This window comes from Arachis ipaensis, chromosome B5 (genome assembly GCF_059453495.1).
Source record: "Arachis ipaensis isolate K30076 ecotype BB chromosome B5, ASM5945349v1, whole genome shotgun sequence".
Taxonomy (NCBI): domain Eukaryota; kingdom Viridiplantae; phylum Streptophyta; class Magnoliopsida; order Fabales; family Fabaceae; genus Arachis; species Arachis ipaensis.
Genome location: NC_142440.1, coordinates 94,243,918 through 94,264,976, shown reverse-complemented (window position 1 = coordinate 94,264,976; position 21,059 = coordinate 94,243,918). Strand labels below are relative to the sequence as shown.

The window sequence follows — 21,059 nt, the reverse complement described above, 5'->3', positions numbered from 1 at the left end:
CTTGGTGACTTTACTGCACCTAATTTCAATTTACATGGAAGAAGCATCTCCATTCCTACCATTGGAGCAAACAATTTTGAGCTGAAACCTCAGCTAGTTTCTCTAATGCAACAGAACTGCAAGTTTCATGGACTTCCATCTGAAGATCCTTTTCAGTTCTTAACTGAATTCTTGCAAATCTGTGATACTGTTAAGACTAATGGAGTAGATCCTGAAGTCTACAGGCTCATGCTTTTCCCTTTTTCTGTAAGAGACAGAGCTAGAGTGTGGTTGGACTCTCAACCCAGAGATAGCCTGAACTCTTGGGATAAGCTGGTCACGGCTTTCTTAGCCAAGTTCTTTCCTCCTCAAAAGCTGAGCAAGCTTAGAGTGGATGTTCAAACCTTCAGACAGAAAGAAGGTGAATCCCTCTATGAAGCTTGGGAAAGATACAAGCAGCTGACCAAAAAGTGTCCTTCTGACATGCTTTTAGAATGGAATATCCTGGATATATTCTATGATGGTTTATCTGAGCTATCAAAGATGTCATTGGATACTTTTGCAGGTGGATCCATTCACCTAAAGAAAACGCCTGCAGAAGCTCAAGAACTCATTGACATGGTTGCTAATAACCAGTTCATGTACACTTCTGAGAGGAATCCTGTGAGTAATGGGACGCCTATGAAGAAGGGAGTTCTTGAAATTGATACTCTGAATGCCATACTGGCTCAGAATAAAATATTGACTCAGCAAGTCAATACGATTTCTCATAGTCTGACTGGAATGCAAGCTGCATCCAACAGTACTCAAGAGGCTTCTTAGGAAGAAGAAGCTTATGATCCTGAGAACCCTGCAATAGCAGAGGTAAATTACATGGGTGAACCATATGGAAACACCTATAATCCATCATGGAGAAATCATCCAAATCTCTCATGGAAGGATCAAAGACCTCAACAAGGCTTTAATAATGGTGGAAGAAACAGGTTTAACAATAATAAACCTTTTCCATCATCCACTCAGCAACAGACAGAGAACTCTGAACAAAATACCTCTAATTTAGCAAACTTAGTCTCTGATCTATCCAAGGCCACTGTAAGTTTCATGAATGAAACAAGGTCTTCCATTAGAAATTTGGAAGCACAAGTAGGCCAGCTGAGTAAAAGGATCACTGAAATCCCTCCTAGTACTCTCCCAAGCAATACAGAAGAGAATCCAAAAGGAGAGTGCAAGGCCATTGACATAAGCACCATGGCCAAACCTGTAAGGGAAGGAGAGGACGTGAATCCCAAGGAGAAAGACCTCTTGGGACGTCCAGTGATCAATAAGGAGCTTCCCTCTGAGGAACCAAAGGACTCTGAGGCTCATCTAGAGACCATAGAGATTCCATTGAACCTCCTTATGCCATTCATGAGCTCTGCTGAGTATTCCTCTTCTGAAGAGAATGAGGATGTCACTGAAGAGCAAGATGCCAAGTTCCTTGGCGCAATCATGAAGCTAAATACCAAATTATTTGGTATTGAAACTTGGGAAGATGAACCTCCCTTGTTCACCAATGAACTAAGTGATCTGGATCAACTGACATTGCCTCAGAAGAGACAGGATCCTGGAAAGTTCATAATACCTTGTACTATAGGCACCATGATCTTTAAGGCTCTGTGTGACCTTGGTTCAGGGATAAACCTCATGCCCCTCTCTGTAATAGAGAAACTGGGAATCTATGGGGTACAAGCTGCTAAAATCTCATTAGAGATGGCAGACAATTCAAGAAAACAGGCTTATGGACAATTAGAGGACGTGTTAGTGAAGGTTGAAGCCCTTTGCATCCCTACTGATTTCATAGTCTTGGATACTGGAAAGGAAGAGGATGAATCCATCATCCTAGGAAGACCTTTCTTAGCCACAGCAAGAGCTGTGATTGATGTGGACAGAGGAGAATTGATCCTTCAAATAAATGAGGACAACCTTGTGTTTACAACTCAAGGATCTCTCTCTGCATCCATAGAGAGGAAGCATAAAAAGCTTCCCTCAAAACAGAGTCAACCAAAGCCCCCACAGTCAAACTCTAAGTTTGGTGTTGGGAGGTCTCAACAAAGCTCTGCACATCTGTGAGGCTCCATAAGAGCCCACTGTCAAGCTATTGACATTAAAGAAGCGCTTGTTGGGAGGCAACCCAATGTTTAATTATCTAATTTTATTTTTGTTATTCATGTTTTATTAGGTTCATGATCATGTGGAGTCACAAAATAAATAAAAAAATTGAAAACGGAATCAAAAACAGCAGAAGAAAAATCACACCCTGGAGGAAGACCTTACTGGCGTTTAAACGCCAGTAAGAAGCATGTTTTGGGCGTTCAACGCCAGAACAGAGCATGGTTCTGGCGCTGAACGCCAGAAATGGGCAGCATCTGGGCGTTTGAATGCCAGAAATGCACCCTGGAGGAGAGATGGCACTAAACGCCCAGAACAAGCATGGTTCTGGCGTTCAACGCCAGAAATAGGCTACAAATAGGCGTTCAACGCTCAGAACAAGCACCAACCTGGCGCTGAACGCCCAGAGTTGTGTGCAAGGGCATTTTACATGCCTAATTTGGTGCAAGGTTGTAAATCCTTGAACACCTCAAGATCTGTGGACCCCACAGGATCCCCTCAGGATCTATGGACCCCACAGGATCCCCACCTACCTCCACTCACTTCTTCTCACCCCTCTTTCACACAATCCCATAAACACTCTTCCCCAAAACCCTTCACCAATCACCTCAATCTTTCTTCCCCATCACCTCTTCACCATTCACATCCATTCACTCTTCCTCATAAACCTACCTCATAAACTCCACCTACCTTCAAAATTCAAAATCAATTTCCCACCCGAACCCACCCTAAATGGCCGAACCTTTACCCCCCTCCCTTCCCTATATAAAGCCTTCCATCCTTCCTCATTTTCATACAACACAACCCTCTCTTCTCTTCTTGGCCGAAACACACCTCCCCCCTCTTCTCCATCTTTTCTTCTTCTTCATCTTTTCTTTCTTCTCTTGCTCGAGGGCGAGCAAAATTCTAAGTTTGGTGTGGTAAAAGCATAAGCTTTTTGTTTTTCCATTACCATTGATGGCACCTAAGACCGGAGAATCCTCTAGAAAAGGGAAAGGGAAGACAAAAGCTTCCACCTCCGAGTCAAGGGAGATGGAAAGGTTCATCTCCAAAGCCCATCAAGACCACTTCTATGATGTTGTGGCCAAGAAGAAGGTGATCCCCGAGGTCCCTTTCAAACTCAAAAGAAATGAGTATCCAGAGATCCGACATGAAATTCAAAGAAGAGGTTGGGAAGTTCTAACAAACCCCATCCAACAAGTCGGCATCCTAATGGTTCAAGAGTTCTATGCTAATGCATGGATCACTAGGAACCATGATCAAAGTAAGAACCCGAACCCAAAGAATTATCTCACCATGGTTCGGGGGAAATACTTAGATTTTAGTCCGAAAAATGTGAGGTTGGCGTTCAACTTGCCAAACATGGAAGAGAACGCACGCCCCTACACAAGGAGAGTCAACTTTGATCAAAGGTTGGACCAAGTCCTCATGGACATATGTGTAGAAGGAGCTCAATGGAAGATTGACTCAAAAGGCAAACCGGTTCAACTAAGAAGACTGGACCTTAAGCCTCTAGCTAGAGGATGGTTGGAGTTCATTCAATGCTCAATCATTCCCACTAGCAACCGGTCTGAAGTTACTATAGACCGGGCCATCATGATCCATAGCATCATGATTGGAGAAGAAGTGGAAGTTCATGAGATTATACCTCAAGAACTCTACAAAGTGGCTGACAAGTCCTCCACTATGGCAAGGTTAGCCTTTCCTTACCTCATCTGCCACCTATGCAATTCGGCTGGGATTGACATAGAGGGAGATATCCTCATTAAAGAGGACAAGCCCATCACTAAGAAAAAGATGGAGCAAGCAAGAGAGCCCATTCATGGAGCTCAAGAGGCGCATGAAGCTCATCACCATGAGATCCCAGAGATGCCTCAAATGCATTTTCCTCCACAAAACTATTGGGAGCAAATCAACATCTCCCTAGGAGAACTAAGCTCCAACATGGGACAATTAAGGGTGGAACATCAAGAGCACTTCATCATCCTTCATGAAATTAGAGAAGATCAAAAAGCAATGAAGGAGGAGCAACAAAGACAAGGAAGAGACATAGAAGAGCTCAAGGACATCATTGGTTCCTCAAGAAGGAAACGCCACCATCACTAAGGTGGATTCATTCCTTGTTCTTACTTTCTTTGTTTTTCGTTTTCTCTATGTTAAGTGCTTATCTATGTTTGTGTCTTCATTACATGATCATTAGTAGTTAGTAACTATGTCTAAAAGTTATGAATGTCCTATGAATCCATCACCTCTCTTAAAGGAAAACTGTTTTAATTCAAAAGAACAAGAAGTACATGAGTTTCGAATTTATCCTTGAACTTAGTTTAATTATATTGATATGGTGACAATACTTTTTGTTTTCTGAATGTATGCTTGAACAGTGCATATGTCTTTTGAAGTTGTTGTTTAAGAATGTTAAATATGTTGGCTCTTGAAAGAATGATGACAAGGAGACATGTTATTTGATAATCTGAAAAATCATAAAAATGATTCTTGAAGCAAGAAAAAGCAGCAAAGAACAAAGCTTGCAGAAAAAAAAAAAAAAAAAGAATAGGCGAAAAAAAAAAGCAAGCAGAAAAAGCCAATAACCCTTAAAACCAAAAGGCAAGGGCAAATAAAAAGGATCCCAAGGCTTTGAGCATCAGTGGATAGGAGGGTCTAAAGGAATAAAATCCTGGTCTAAGCGGCTAAACCGAGCTGTCCCTAACCATGTGCTTGTGGCGTGTAGGTGTCAAGTGAAAACTTGAGACTGAGCGGTTAAAGTCAAGATCCAAAGCAAAAAAAAGAGTGTGCTTAAGAACCCTGGACACCTCTAATTGGGGACTTTAGCAAAGCTGAGTCACAATCTGAAAAGGTTCACCCAATTATGTGTCTGTGGCATTTATGTATCCGGTGGTAATACTGGAAAACAAAGTGCTTAGGGCCACAGCCAAGACTCATAAAACAAGCTGTGTTCAAGAATCATCATACTGAACTAGGAGAGTCAATAACACTATCTAAACTCTGAGTTCCTATAGAAGCCAATCATTCTCCACCTCAATGGATAAAGTGAGATGCCAAAACTATTCAAGAGGCAAAAAGCTATAAGTCCCGCTCATCTGATTGAAGCTATGTTTCATTGATAGTTTGAAATTTATAGTATATTCTCTTTTTTTTATCCTATTTGATTTTCAGTTGCTTGGGGACAAGCAACAATTTAAGTTTGTTGTTGTGATGAGCGGATAATTTGTACGCTTTTTGGCATTGTTTTTAGTATGTTTTTAGTAGGATCTAGTCACTTTTAGGGATGTTTTCATTAGTTTTTATGTTAAATTCACATTTTTGGACTTTACTATGAGTTTGTGTGTTTTTCTGTGATTTCAGGTATTTTCTGGCTGAAATTGAGGGACTTGGGCAAAAATCAGATTCAGAGGTTGAAGAAGGACTGTTGATGCTGTTGGATTCTGACCTCCCTGCACTCAAAATGGATTTTCTGGAGCTACAGAACTCAAAATGGCACGCTTCTAATTGCATTGGAAATTAGAAATCCAGGGCTTTCCATCAATATATAATAGTCCATACTTTGCCCGAGTTTAGATGACGCAAACTGGCGTTCAACGCCAGCTCTCTGCCCAATTCTGGCGTCCAACGCCAGAAACAAGTTGCAAAGTGGAGTTCAACGCCCAAAATGGCACAAAAGCTGGCGTTCAACTCCAAGAATAACCTCTCCACATGTAGACTTCAAGCTCAACCCAAGCACATACCAAGTGGGCCCCGGAAGTAGATTTATGCATCAATTACTTACTTCTGTAAACCCTAGTGACTAGTTTATTATAAATAGAACTTTTTATCATTGTATTCACAGTCTTGGTTACTCCGGTTCCCCTCTGGGGCCGAGACCAATGAACTCCATTATCACTTATGTATTTTCAATGGTAGAGTTTTTGCACTGCATAGATTAAGGTGTGGAGCTCTGCTGTTTCTCAAAGATTAATGCAAAGTACTACTGTTTTCTATTCAATTCATCTTATTTCGCTTCTAAGATATTCATTCGCACTTCAACCTGAATGTGATGAACGTGACAATCATCATCATTCCCTATGAACGCGTTCCTGACAACTACTTCCGTTCTACCTTAGATTGAATGAGTATCTCTTAGATCTCTTAATCGGAATCTTCGTGGTGTAAGCTAGAATGATCGCGGCATTCAAGAGAATCCGGAAAGTCTAAACCTTGTCTGTGGTATTCCGAGTAGGATTCAATGATTGAATGACTGTGACGAGCTTCAAACTCGCGAGTGCTGGGCGTAGTGACAGACGCAAAAGGAGGGTGAATCCTATTCCAGCATGATCGGGAACCTCAGATGATTAGCCGTGCCATGACAGGGCATCTTGGACCATTTTCAGAAGAGGAGGGGTTGTAGCCACTGACAACGGTGATGCCCTTGCATAAAGCCAGCCATGGAAAGGAGTAAGACTGATTGGATGAAGACAGCAGGAAAGCAGAGGTTCAGAGGAACGAAAGCATCTCTATGCACTTATCTGAAATTCTCACCAATGATCTACATAAGTATTTCTATCCTTATTTTATTATTAATTTCGAAAACCCCATTACTATTTTATATCTGCCTGACTGAGATCTACAAGATGACCATAGCTTGCTTCATACCAACAATCTCCGTGGGATTCGACCCTTACTCACGTAAGGTATTACTTGGACGACCCAGTGCACTTGCTGGTTAGTTATGCGAAGTTGTGAAGATATGTTTAGACCATGTTTCTGTGCATCCGTTTTTGGTGCCATTGCCAGGGAATCAATTTCAAACAATAATTCACAACCTGAGTAACAATTTCGCATACCACTCTCTTCTCAAGAAATTCCAATTAGTCACAATCTCATCCGGTAGCGAATAGAACCATGTTTTTGCTTGCGCTTCAAGAGAGAATGGAAAGGCAAAAACCATGATAGCTACCTCATCGGCTCCATGCCTTCGAGCCGTAGAACAAGCAACTTGAAAATCCTTTAAATGTTGGATGGGGTCTTGACCCGGCAACCCATGATACTTAGGAAGTAGATTTATCAAGCTACTCTTCAACTCAAAGTTCGGATCAAGGTTAGGATACCTTGCTTGCAGTGGTTGAAGTATGATATCCGGAGCTTCTTGCTCATGCAAAGTGATCCGGCGTGGCTCCGCCATGTGTGGCTCACCTATAGGATGCAAAGATGTATTAGTAGTGCCAATAGAAGAATAGGAAGTAACAGACTCCAAGTCACTCTCGGTAACGTCTAGTGATTTGGTGTTTTCCTCAAGAGAGGCCGAAGTACTAGGTGTATAGTCCAACCGCCGCCTAGCTTGCCGAGTGTGTAATAAAGTCCTTTCGATCTCGGGATCAAAATTGGCCAAGCTAGAATTCGGTTGAGACCGAGTCATCAAACTTGAAAGTCATAGCATAAATGTAAAGGAAATCTAAACTATGGCTAAGTAAGTAAAAGAGTAAATAATCTATAATATTCACATATTCACATAACCAATATCAAGGCATACGTTGCAACCATTCCCCGGCAACGGCGCCAAAAATTTGACAAGGCAAGCACCAAGGATGTATTGGTAAAGATTCTCTTTAAGAAAACCACGTTGTAAGTATAGCTCTACCAACAATAATCCTCGGGGGTCAAATTTAGAAGAGGAATTTGGTTGTCACAAGTTCAACCCCAATAGAAATAACCGAAGTATTCAAACCTCGGGTCGTCTCACAAGGAATGGGCAATCATGTGCTTCGACATTGGTTAGAAATCCGGGGTTGTGAGTTATAAGCATGAAAATAAATGGGAATCTTAACAAACAAGTAATCTTAAAATGCAACAATTAATTCAATCAGCTAAGCAAAACATAAGCACTTTCAATGAATAAACAACATTCCACTTAATTCTATTGTAACCCAAACAAGAAACTACAACTAAAGCAATTGGTTGAGAAAGTTGATTTCAAGTATGAATAATAAAGGTAACTCTTGGCTAGGTTCGGGAATTGGGATCACCATCCTTGTCTAACAACTATACCTTGACAATTATAAGGAACCAAGCTCATTAAGTCTACTCTCAAAGTCTTAAGTACGTGATATCTACCCCTAGCCTTGAAGTACGTCAAATGGCCCTGATCACATCAACCCATAAGTCCCAACCTACCTACTAATTAGATTAGTAGTGGGTTGGCGTCAATGAGTATCAAATTGATCACCTAGGGCTCCCAAATCATCAAATCCATTAGACCCAATGACTCAAGTTTACCCAATTCCCTTGCTCTAGGCTAAGAGTGAAAAAGACTACTCCATAATCAAAGTAAACAATTCATCAAACACTTGGTAAGCACTAACAAAAGGCATGTTCAAAATAGCAATTAAATTAAATTCTACAAATACCCACTAACAATTATCAACATACAATCATCCAAACTACTAGACTAAACATAGAAATCATCAATGTAACATCAATAAGTCAAGATTCACAACATTCATAAAATTGGTATAAAATGAGAATTGACAAGAATTCATAAACTATCACAAGATATAAGCAAAATTGTAACAAGAAATTCAAATTGAACAATTAAAACTAGTAATTAACAAGATCCAAGTCACAAATCAAGGGAAGATCAAATTAAAACTAGGTCTAGAGAGGAACAAGGTTTCTCCCTCTAGAACAACAAAGAACCTAAAACTAACTAAAAATTATGTCCTAGTGTAAAAATGAGTGATCCCCCATTTCCCCTAGCATCCTTGGGTCTTTTTCCATGCAGAAACAGCTTGAAATTGGGCCTAATGAGCCTTAGAAATCGCCAAGCACGATTTCCTTTAATGAGGTCACGTGCAGCCTTCCACGCGTGCGCGCCATGCGTGCGCGGGCGCCGATTGCTCTTGCGATCTATACGTGTGCGCCAAGTGCGCGTGCGCGTCGATAAGAATTTCCTGATTCGCGCGGATGCATCCATCCTTGCGCGCCGCTTCCAGCCTATCCCATCCACGCGTGTGCGTGGAGTGCGCGAGCGCGCCGATGCTGCTTTCCCAAGATCTCAATTCTTCATGTTCCTCCCTTTTGTACATGCTTTCTCCCTCTCTTCTAAGTCATTCCTACCCTATAATTCCTGAAATTACTCAACAAATACATCACAGCATCGAATGGCAATAGAAGAGGATTAAAATATGGAAATTTTAAGGCAAAATAAGCATGTTTTACATCATAGAGCAATATTGGGAAGTGAACACAAAACCATGCATTTCTTGTGGATAAGTGTGAGAAATATTGATAAAATCCCTCAAAATAAGCACAAGATAAACCACACGATTAGGGTTTATCAATAACTAAGCAGAACAACCTTCAATTATCAATTAATCTTGGGAGAACTCCAACAAGGATAGACTTTCCGACTAATCTACTCCCGGTCAAGATTTTTATTTAAATTACATAAATTCTCTGATTTAATTTCCTGTTTATCAAACTCAAAACCATTTTTGAAAACATCTGATTAATAAAATAGCACATCTTTCTGCAACTCGTTGGGAGACGACCTGGGATTCATACTCCCAGTATTTTAATTCTAATTTTGTGACAACCCTTCTAAATTGATAAGCGGATTTTTGTTGGTTAAGAACTGTACTTGCAATGTTTCTCTTACATCAATTTCTTAATCCGCCAATTTCTACCACGTCATGCCTCATCTTCTTTTTTGGGATCCTTGAAAGGTGGTCAGCCACTTTGTTCCCTCTGCTCCACTGCTATCTTTTATTTCAATGTCAAACTCTTAGATTAGCAGGATCCACATTATTAGTCTGGGCTTGGACTCTTGTTTGGTAAGCAAATATTTGAGTGTTGCATGATTAGTGAATACAATTACTTTAGAACCAATAAGATATGATCTAAACTTATCGAAAGCAAAGACAATGGCAAGTAATTCCTTCTCTGTAGTGGTATAGTTCTTTTGATTCTCATTGAGGACTTTGCTAGCATAATAAATAACATGCACCAATTTGTCCCTCCTTTGTCCTAAGATAGCACCAACAGCAAAGTCAGATGCATCGTACATCAATTCAAAGGGTAGATCCCAACAAGGTGGTGCTATGATAGGTGCAGAGGAGAGTTTGTTCTTAAGTTATTCAAAGGCTAGCATGCACTCTTTATCAAAAACAAAAGGTACATTAGAGACAAGCAGGTTGCTTAAAGGTTTGGCAACCTTTGTGAAATCTCTAATGAACCTCCTATAGAAGCCAACATGTCCTAGAAAACTTCTAACTACTTTGACATTGCAAGGTGGGGGTAACTTTTCAATCACCTCCACCTTAGCCTTGTCCACCTCTATGCCTCTTTTTGAGATTTTGTGGCCAAAAACCACCCCCTCTTTAACCATAAAGTGGCATTTTTTCCAATTTAGAACGAGGTTGGTTTCTTGGAATCTCTTTAGCACCAAGGCTAAGTGGTTCAAGAAGTTAGAATATAAATCACCAAACACAGAGAAGTCATCCATAAACACTTCAATAAACCTTTCAATCATGTCTGAAAATATGGAGAGCATGAACCTTTGGAATGTTGCAAGTGCATTGCACAATCCAAAGGGCATTCTCCTATAAGCAAAAACACCATAGGGACAGGTAAATGAGGACTTTTCTTGGTCCTTGGGGTCTAAAACTATTTGCTTGTAACCAGAGTAACCGTCTAAGAAGCAATAATATTCGTGTCCCGCAAGTCTTTCCAGCATCTGATCTATGAAAGGTAGGGGAAAGTGATCCTTCCTGGTGGCTTCATTAAGCTTCCTATAATCAATGCACATGCGCCAACCGGTCACTGTCCTTGTAGGTATCAGCTCATTCTTCTTATTTGGTACAACAGTGACCCCTCCTTTCTTAGGAACTACTTGCACTGGGCTTACCCAAGGGATGTTTGAGATAGGGTAAATCACCCCAGCTTGCCACAATTTTAGCACCTCTTTTTGGACTACTTCATTCATGGCTGGGTTTAGCCTTCTTTGTTGCTGTCTTGAGGGCTCGGCACCTTCCTCAAGCAGGATTTTGTGCATGCACATTAAAGGACTTATTCCCTTCAAGTCTGCAAGTGTCTATCCTATAGCATCCTTATGTTGCTTCAGTACTTGGATAACCTCTTCTTCTTGCTCCTCACTCAAGCTTGCATTAATGATCACTGGGTAAGTGTTGTTGTCACCCAAGTATGCATACTTCAAGTTTGGAGGCAGGGTATTCAGCTCTAGTTTTGGTGCCTCCACTTCCTTGTTATCCGTGTGGTTCAGCTGATCGACTTCTATATGGTTTCTTGTGGCATTTCTTCACCTAATGCTTGTTGCTCTAGCTCCATAATCTCTTCACATTGTTCTTCCTTCAAAACCCTTTGAACTATCTTTTCTATGGTATCTACCATCATGCACTCTCCTATGGATTCCTTGGGGTAACTCATTGCTTTGAAGACATTGAAGACCATCTTCTCTTCATGTAACCTCAAGATTAGCTCCCCTTTTTGAACATCAATAATGGTTCCAGCAGTAGTTAGGAATGGCTTTCCTAGGATGATTGATGTGTTGGCTTCTTCTTCTTCTATATCCAGCACAACAAAGTCAACTGGGAAAATAAACTCTCCCACTTTCACCAACAAATCCTCCACTACCCCATGGAGAATTTGAATGTTCTGTCAGCCAATTGGAGTGCCATCCTTATCGGTTTGGCTTCCTCAATCTTCATTCTTCTCATCATGGCAAGGGAGATGAGATTGATGCTAGCCCCCAAGTCACACAATGCTTTTTCAATGGTGATATCACCAACGATGCATGGAATTTGGAAACTCCTAGGGTCTTTCATCTTCTGAGGAAGCTTCTTTTGTATGATGGCACTGCACTCCTCAGTTAATATTATGGTTTCCTTCTCTTCCCAGTTCCTGTTTCTTGTCATGAGCTCCTTTAAAAATTTGGCATAAAAGGGCATTTGCTCTAATCTCTCAGCAAAGGATATGTTGATCTGGAGCTTCTTGAAGATTTCTAGGAACCTGGAGAACTGGTTATCTTTTCCATCCTTCCTTAGCCTTTGTGGATAGGGTGCTTGTGGCACATAAGGCTTTAGGACTGGCTTTGATGAGGATGGTCCAGGGGTCTCTTCTTCTTTCTTGTTTTCAGGCTCCTTTGCAGCTTCTTTTTCTTGATTGCTCTGATGCGGGAATGTTTCTTCTACAACTTTTCTACTTCTAAGTGTGATGGCTTTGTATTCCCCTCTTGGGTTGGCCATGGTATCACTGGGAAATGTATGTGTGGGCATTGGAATCTCCTTAGATAAGCTTGCTAATTGTGCTTCCATCTTCGAAATTGTTGCGCCTTGATTCCTTATGTTTGATCTGCACTCTTCTTGGTTGGCATCCATCTTCCTTTCAGCTTGTATTTGTCTCTCCAAAACATTGGAGATAGCTTCTGTCAGCTGTTATGACATCTGTGCTATTGCAGCCTACACTCTTTTGAAATTGCTCTTGATTTCACATGGTTGCATAGTTGGGGTTGATGTGTCTTGGTTGTGGCTTTTGTGTGTTTGTTGGGTGGAGTGATATGATGTATTTTGTGAATTGTGGTAGGGTCTGTTGTTGCCTGATTGATGGTTGGGGTTATGGTTGTTGTATTGGTTGGATTGGTATGGTTTGTTATGGTCTTGGTTGTGGCTTTGTTGGTTTCTCCACCCAAAGTCTGGGTGGTTCTTCCAACTTGAGTTATATGTCTTAGAGTTTGGGTCATATCGTGGTCTAGAAGAATTGTTCACATAATCTGCCTACTCCCGTTAACTTTCAACTTCTGGGGCATTGATAAACCCCAAATTTTGTGGTTTATCTTGTACTTATTTTGGGAGATTTTATCACCTTTTCTCACATTTATTCAATGAAATAGCATGGTTGTGTAATTCTCCCTTAAATTGTGCTTAAGTGTAAAAACATGCTTTTTAGGCCCTTAAATTGGTGATTTTAATTCACTTTAATTTCATTCGATGCCTTGATGTGTTTGTTGAGTGATTTTAGGTTCATAAGGCAAGTATTAGATGGAAGAAGTGAAGAGAAAAGCATGCAAAGTGGAGAAATCATGAAGAAAATAACTTTTGGAGAATTGAGGGCCACGCGCACGCGTCATGCATGCGTACGCGTGCATTGGAGATTTTCAAGCCACGCGCACGTGTCACTCAAGCGTACGCGTGAGTAGAGGTTTTTGCCATCGACGCGCACGCGTTGCCCACGCGTACGCGTGACACTTGGCACGTGACCCACTTAAAGTGAAATCGCTGGGGGCAATTTCTGAGCTGCCCAGGCCCAAATCCAACTCGTTTCTGAGGGTATTTCATGCAGAATTCTAGCTTGAGCAAAGGAGGAGTACTTAGTTTGTCATGATGAGCCTTTAGTTAGTTTTCTAGAGAGAGAAGCTCCCTCTTCTCTCTAGAATTAGGTTAGGGTTAGGTTAATTTCTCTTAGATCTAGGTCCAATTACTTGATTTCATCTTGTTTTCTTTATGAATTCTTGCTTCTACACTTTCATTCTCTTAGTTTGTGATGTTAATTTTACTTTTATGTCTCTTTTATGTTCATCAATGCTCATATTGGATTTGGATCTCTTTAATGCAATTTAATATTTGATGCTCTTTTATTGATGATTTGAGTTGTTGATTTACTTTTCTTGCAATTGGTAGTTGGTAGATTTTACTATTTCTTGGAATTTATTATGCTTTTCTTTTATGCCTTCCAAGTGTTTGACAAAATGTTTGGTTGGATGTTTGAGTAGATTTTGAGCATTCTTGGCTTGAAAAGAGTAATTAGGTGATCTTGAGTCATGAATACCCAACACATGTTGGTGATCTAGAGTTGTTAGCTAGTATTGTTTCCATTAACTCTACTCTCTTGCTAATTCCCTTAGTGAGTTGATTAGGACATTTGGATTGAGATTAACTAGTCTTGTTAGACTTTCTTCGAAAGTGAGGATAACATGATACCTTCCTCCATCGTCGGAGATGACGTAATAAAATAAATTCTTGTTTATTATTGTAACGTGATTGACTAGTCTTGTTTGACATTCTCTCTATGTGAAGATAACATGATACCTTCTACCATTTGTTGGAGTTAACTAAATAGGATGAATTAATCATTGTATGACTAGGATAGAAAGCCTATGTTCTTGATCCTTGTCATGAATGTCTCTCTTTATTAATTGCTTCTTTAAATTTCTTACTTGATTTATTTTTCGTGCCATCTACTTTCTTGTCCATTTATTTTTTTGCCCTTTATCAATCAAACCCCTTGTATCTTCATAGCCAATAATTAAACACTATATTGCAATTCCTTGTGAGACAACCCGAGGTTTAAATACTTCGGTTAATTCTTATTGGGGTTTGTACTTGTGACAATACCATATTTTTGCATGTGAGGATTCTTTATTAGTTTAGAACTATACTTGCAATGAGATTTCAATTGAGAAATTCTATATCAACTAAAAGGTTCTCGCATAAAAAATGGCGCCGTTGCTGGGTATTTGCAATGGTGTTATATTATTGGCTATTGTGAATATTGTGAATGTAACACCCTAATTAGTCTAAGCTTTACCTCGCGTCGTAAAGCAAAGATTAATCAGAGATTACGACAGTTCTAAGCTCATATATATATATATATATATATATATATATAGAAAGAGTAGTTAAGGCACAAGAAACAGACAAGATTCAACAAAATATAAGTATATAATATAATAGGAAACTAGCCTTGACTCATGGAGTTTAAGCCGGCAAGCCATATACAGGTATACGGAACCATACAGAAACCTGACAGTTTAAAAACAGCATATACAAGTTGTTCTCTCATAAGACAAGCCTCTAGGCAACGATAAAATACAAAAGAGAGATATATAAACAAGATAAACCAAAAAGACCCCGAAAGAATCCAACATCCTCCGCTTCTGTCACCGTCCAAAGGAACTCACCGAGGTGGTTTGCGACCTGCATCTGAAAAACACAACAGAAAATATGGTATGAGAACTGGGGGTTCTCAGTATGGTAACAGTGCCCAGTAATGTAGGATATAAGACCCCGGGACGCCGAAGGCAATCCTAAACTCCATATCCATCACAATATTTCATCTTAAAGCATACTAAAAACCATAAAGCATATATACATAAACCTTATCCAACCTTAATAACATATAGAGGAAATCTATCTTAGGGGATTACTAACTAAACTATTCACCGCTGCCCCATAGCCTTCGCCATCCTACCCTCCGTACGATCCCATCGCCACCGCCTACCTAACCTCCTCAAAGTCCATACAAACACAGATAATACAAGCAAGTAAAACACAGGTAATATTCAAATATATAACAGGTAATTCAAGAAGCAAGTAAGCATATTATACATTTAGGAAAACTCAAGTAATCAAAGCAAACAAGCACATAAGAGATGCATATGATGAATGTCTATCCTATTGGCTCGTGATATCACTTGTCGGTCCGTAAATGCCAACCCGACACATCCTCTCAGATGTAGCCTTTTCTGCCACGCCAGGGATATAGTGCCCTGCACACTCATGTAATAGGGAGTCTACTACGCCAGGGATATAGGCCCCGCACACTTCCTGCAGCAGAGAAGGAACCATTTTCTGCCACGCCAGGGGTATAGTGCCCTGCACACTCATGCAGCAGAACAAGCTGCTATGCCGGAGATATAGGCTCCACACACTCTCATATAATCCAATCATTTCCTCCTCATCAAATCATCACCAGACATTACCATTCCTCATCTCAAATCACTTTTAGTTATCCATTCTCAATATTAATCAATATCATCATTTCTCTTCGAGTCCTCGACTCATCTCAACCATCCTCAATTCATGATTTCCATTCCGAACTCATAATTCCTCAATTCTCATTTCATATACCAATTCTTCTTTAATATCCACCCAACCCATTTTCAGTACACCAGAAACCTAGGCCTCCGTTTTCTAATTTATCCTAAAACCATGTTCTAGAAACCTTAAGTTACATCCCATGTTCTAATACTCAAAACTAAGCCCAAAAATCTTTAAATGGTGTTTTAGAAGCTTACAACCTTGTTGGGAAGGTAGAATAGTTGAAAAATAAGAAAAGTTTAAGAAACAGGACGTGTGCGGTCGCACAGGGGTGTGTGCGTGCGCACGCCCAGGAAATTCTAAAATCTGGTGTGCGTACACACAGGTGACAAAATTTTCAGAATCTGTTCACTCGCACAACCTATGCCAGCGGCCCCAACAGACTGACCTTCTCGATGTGTGCATCCGCACAGACCTGTGCGTTCGCACAGGTTGAAGTTTTTCCTTAGATATGTGTGCGCACAAGCTGTGCTAGCATTGCGAACAGAGCGCACTTTCCTGCCTGTGCATGCGCACAGATGTGTGCGTCTGCACATGTCAAAATATTTGCAGGGTGTGCGTCTGCACGAGGGTGTGTGCCAGCACATATCAGAAATCATGAAATTCTGCAACTTTGCAAATTTCAGATTTTTAACATCAACTTTGAAGGATCATAACTTCCTCTACAAAATTCCAATTTTCACAAATTTTATATCGATTTAAACAGTTTTCAAAGATCTTTTATTCTAAACAAATTTCAATCAGTTTTGAAAACCAAGGCAGAAGTTATGATGGAACAAAGTTCATCAAAATCCCAAATTTACCAATTTTCACCATTTACACAATTTCTTACCATATACACTCCAAATCATACCAAACCATTCACACACTCCATCTCTCATCAAAATTAACTTGTGTGCCTTATTGCACTAACATTACCATATTTTCCTTCACATATCATCCTCCTCCTTTTAAACATCAAGATATCACATTATACCCATTCTAATCAATCTTCTCTCACATTTTCCAACCACTTACCAATTCATCAATTCCAACATCACACATTTTATCACAATATTCACTTATCAAATTCACACAATCAATCATCATCACCATATCATCACTAATTCACAATAAATCATCATAAATCAACATTCACAACTCATCAACCATTATCATTCGTACCTATCCTATAGGTCACTAGCCTAAGTGTCCATGAATATTATATACTACATAGAGAAAATCGAAACCATACCTTGGCTGATTCCCAATATGCCTTTAGCCCACAACGAGTACTACAAAGATCACCAACAAGCTTTCCAACACAATCCAAGCTTCCAATCAATCACCCACAAGCTCCAAACTGACAACAAACAAGCTATATACACACCAAACATCACTAATCAAACTAGGGCTCAACATAAACATAATCTAACAAAGGTTCCAAGAGCTCTTACCTTGTCCAACAGTTTTAGAAGCCAAAACCACCAACAATCAAGTGCTAGAGTATACCTAAAACACCCAAGACACAAGATTTCACTCAAAACCAAACCCTAAAACTCGAAATTCTCAAAGGCACGAAAACTGGGCAGGGAAACTCGAGAAACTTACCACAATGCTTAGATAGAAAGGACGGGCTCGGCAAGAGCTTCGCGTAGCCGCTGACGGCACGCGAATCGGAGCACCGTAGCTTAAGATATCACGGATTTAATAGAGAAGTGAATAGTGCTCTTCTCTCTTCTCCTCTTTTCTTTGCAGCTGGTGTGTGTGTGTTTATGAGGTTAGGGTTCATTAAATAAACCTTTATGTATTGGGTTTGGGTCCAAATTGGGCCCGGTTCAACTCCTGAGCGTTTTTAGCCCGTTTGGCCCAACTTCGGGCTAAACCGTTAAAATTAACACCCGATTTTCCATTTATAATGTTTTTCTAAAGTTTTGACTGTTTCCACTTTCTCTCGAGTAGCACCGGGCAGACTTAAACCAGTTCAACTGATTCAACTGCTGGTTCACGGTTTTTTACGGTTTTTCGCAGAAAACATATTTTCTGACTCGGAAAGACCTACTGTGTCAAAAAATGTTGTTTAGAACCTCAAATTCTCACTCTAACTTTTTGGAATCTAATTTCGGGCAATATAATCACTTAATTAACCGGTGGATTAATTGCAGTTCTTACATTCTCCCCTCCTAAAAAGATTTTCGCCCTCGAAAATCCGAATCACGCGATGTAATATATATACACATACATATATATATTCTCCACGAAGCGTTCTACTTTCAATGTTACCAACCCAACAAGTTGCCAAAGCATCTCGTTCACTATCATCCCACCGTGTCGATGTTCTCTCTCGCCTTCCACTGCGTCACTCTGATTATCGTCATTAGGAATCCGAAAATTCTTTCTTTTAAACCAATTACCGATTTTGTAATACTTTTCAAAACCTTTAAAACAAGTTCCATATAAATGAGCTCATTGTTAAAACTTTTTCAAAAGAGTCAAAAATCATTTGTTTGTAAATCAATCATTTTAAAGCATGATTTTCCTAAATTCATTGAAACCCTTGAATCAAAACCCTTTCCATTTGAATCCTTTTCTATAAGTGAAATTACAAACCCAAAGTCACAAGTGAACAAAATCATAGAACTCACTTTCCCTTTTAAACCGCATCATTTGATCAAAATTTCCAACCCTCTAAAGCTCCAAATCAGATTTGAAAGTCATTCTAAACCTTAAAACCGCAAAAATCATAGTTAAAAACCGCAAGGGCGTTAGTCGGTACTTCCGTTGTCATAGGTGCTGAACCGCACCCACCACCCATACCGGAAACCGTCTAGACTTCTAGTCATGTCTTGTTATCCTTCCAGCATGGACACTCTGGTCGTTCGTCACCACAATTCCGAAATCTTCAGCTACCGCCGCTAGAATCCTCCCTTCCCATGGTTCACTTCCAACAAAACTCTAAGCTCTTGTAATTCTAACGACGACTTTGTAAAAGATAGAACCAAGCTACCCTCTGGTCCAGGTAAAATTAATACTCAAAGCACACGCTTACCTTCCGTCAGAGGACCCGACCCCGTCGCATCACATGCATCCAAAGCAAGCACAGGCCTGACTGTTGCTGCTGACCCTCATCTCGGTTTCTCCCACGGCGACAATACTTGGATATGTGTCCAGCTTTCCCACAAGAAAAACACAGACGACTTCCCTTCATGTGGTAAAACTGGGCATTGTTGTCCCTTTTGAAGTTCCCTTGACCTTGCAGATGCTGAGGAGTTTGTCCATCTTTCTTGAAGTTCTGCCCCCTTGGTCCGAGGTAATCGTCACGTCCCCTATTAGTATTTCCTCCATGGGTATCTTTGGATATAGCTACTGTCTTGGCATATTCTTCTACCACCCTTGCTTTGTTCACCAAGTCGGAGAAGACACGGATCTCCATAGGAGCCACAGCAGTCATAATGCTATCCTTCACACCCCTCTGGTACTTAATTCACCTCCAGCTCTCGTAAGTCTCTGGGTCACCCTGACACACCCGAGAAAACCTACAAAGCTCTTCGAACTTGTTGGTGTACTCTGCCATGGACATGGAACCTTACTTCAGCTACATTAGCTCCATCTCCTTCGCCCCCCTTGCAGACTCAGGGAAGTACTTCTTGTAAAAGGTCGTTCGGAACACATCCCACGGAACATCAACGTTCTGTAGCTGTAGCAAGTGACACTCTGCTTGCCACAAGGGCTAGGCCTCTCCCGCAAGCTGATAAGCAGCAAACTCCACATACTGATTGTTTGGAACATGCTGCGCCTGTAAGGCATACTCCATGGCCTGGAACCAGTGATCCGCTTCAGTAGGATTAGTTGATCCTCGGAATATTGGCGGATGAACCTTGAGGAAGGTTGCCAAAGTCATCGGAATGCCTCCCGTGTTATCCTTGTTTTCCTCAGCAATATAGTGAGCATTCCCTTCGCCGTTCCCATTTCCGTTGCCGTTTCCATTTCCGTTGCCGTTCCCAGCCGGTTCACCTAGCCTCTGCACAGCTTGCAGAGTCGCAGTAGCATTCGCCTCCATAGTGTTAGCCAGATTCGCCATCACCGCCATAAATTTGGTGTGGTTATCCGCCGGTTGCTCATTCCTACTCTCGCGTGAACGTGCTCTACCTCATCCGCGAGTGGCCATTAGGGTTCCTGTCTACACCAAACAATCGATATCAAGGTGATCAGTCTCAATATTAAAAGTCTAGTGCTTCAATTATCCCTAACAGGCACTCACAAACAAGCGTACTATATATATATCAACCAGATAACCTAATAGCATCAAAGAAAAGACACACAGAGTATGCAATGAAGCATAATTGGTCCATCCCTCAGGCTCACGAGGACGAACCGCTCTGATACCACTAAATGTAACACCCTAATTAGTCTAAGCTTTACCTCACATCGTAAAGCAAAGATTAATCAGAGATTACGATAGTTCTAAGCTCATACACAATATATATATATATATATAAAGAATAGTATAATCTAGAAGCCCGATGAAAGATATAGCTTAAAAACAGGATTTCAAAAGCGCAAAACGTACTAACGAAGCTACTAGCTTAAGGCACAAGAAACAGATAAGATACAACAAAATATAAGTATATAATATAATAGGAAACTAGCCTCAACTCGCAGAGTTTAAGCCGGCTAGCCATATACAGGTATACGGAACCATACAGAAACCTGACAGTTTAAAAATAGCTTATACAAGTTGTTCTCTCATAAGACAAGCCTCTAGGCAATGACAAAATAAAAAAAAGAGATATATAAACAAGATAAACTAAGATCCTCTGTTTCTGTCACCGTCCAAAGCAACTCACTGAGGTAGGTTGCGACCTGCATCTGAAAAACACAACAGAAAATATAGAATGAGAACCAGGGGTTCTCAGTATGGTAATAGTGCCCAGTAATGTAGGATATAAGATCCCGGGATGCCGAAGGCAATCCTAAGCTCCATATCCATCACAATATTTCATCTTAAAGCATACTAAAAACCATAAAGCATATATACATAAACCTTATCCTGACTTAAAACTTTAATAG

General features: G+C 40.5%; 1 non-coding gene across 1 annotated transcript; it reads right to left on the bottom strand.

Moving 5' to 3' along the window:
• Nucleotides 1-360: 360 nt before the first annotated feature.
• LOC148565024 (small nucleolar RNA R71) lies at nt 361-468 on the bottom strand. Its single transcript, XR_015884930.1, has one exon. It is a non-coding gene; the product is annotated as a small nucleolar RNA R71 (small nucleolar RNA).
• Nucleotides 469-21,059: the final 20,591 nt, after the last annotated feature.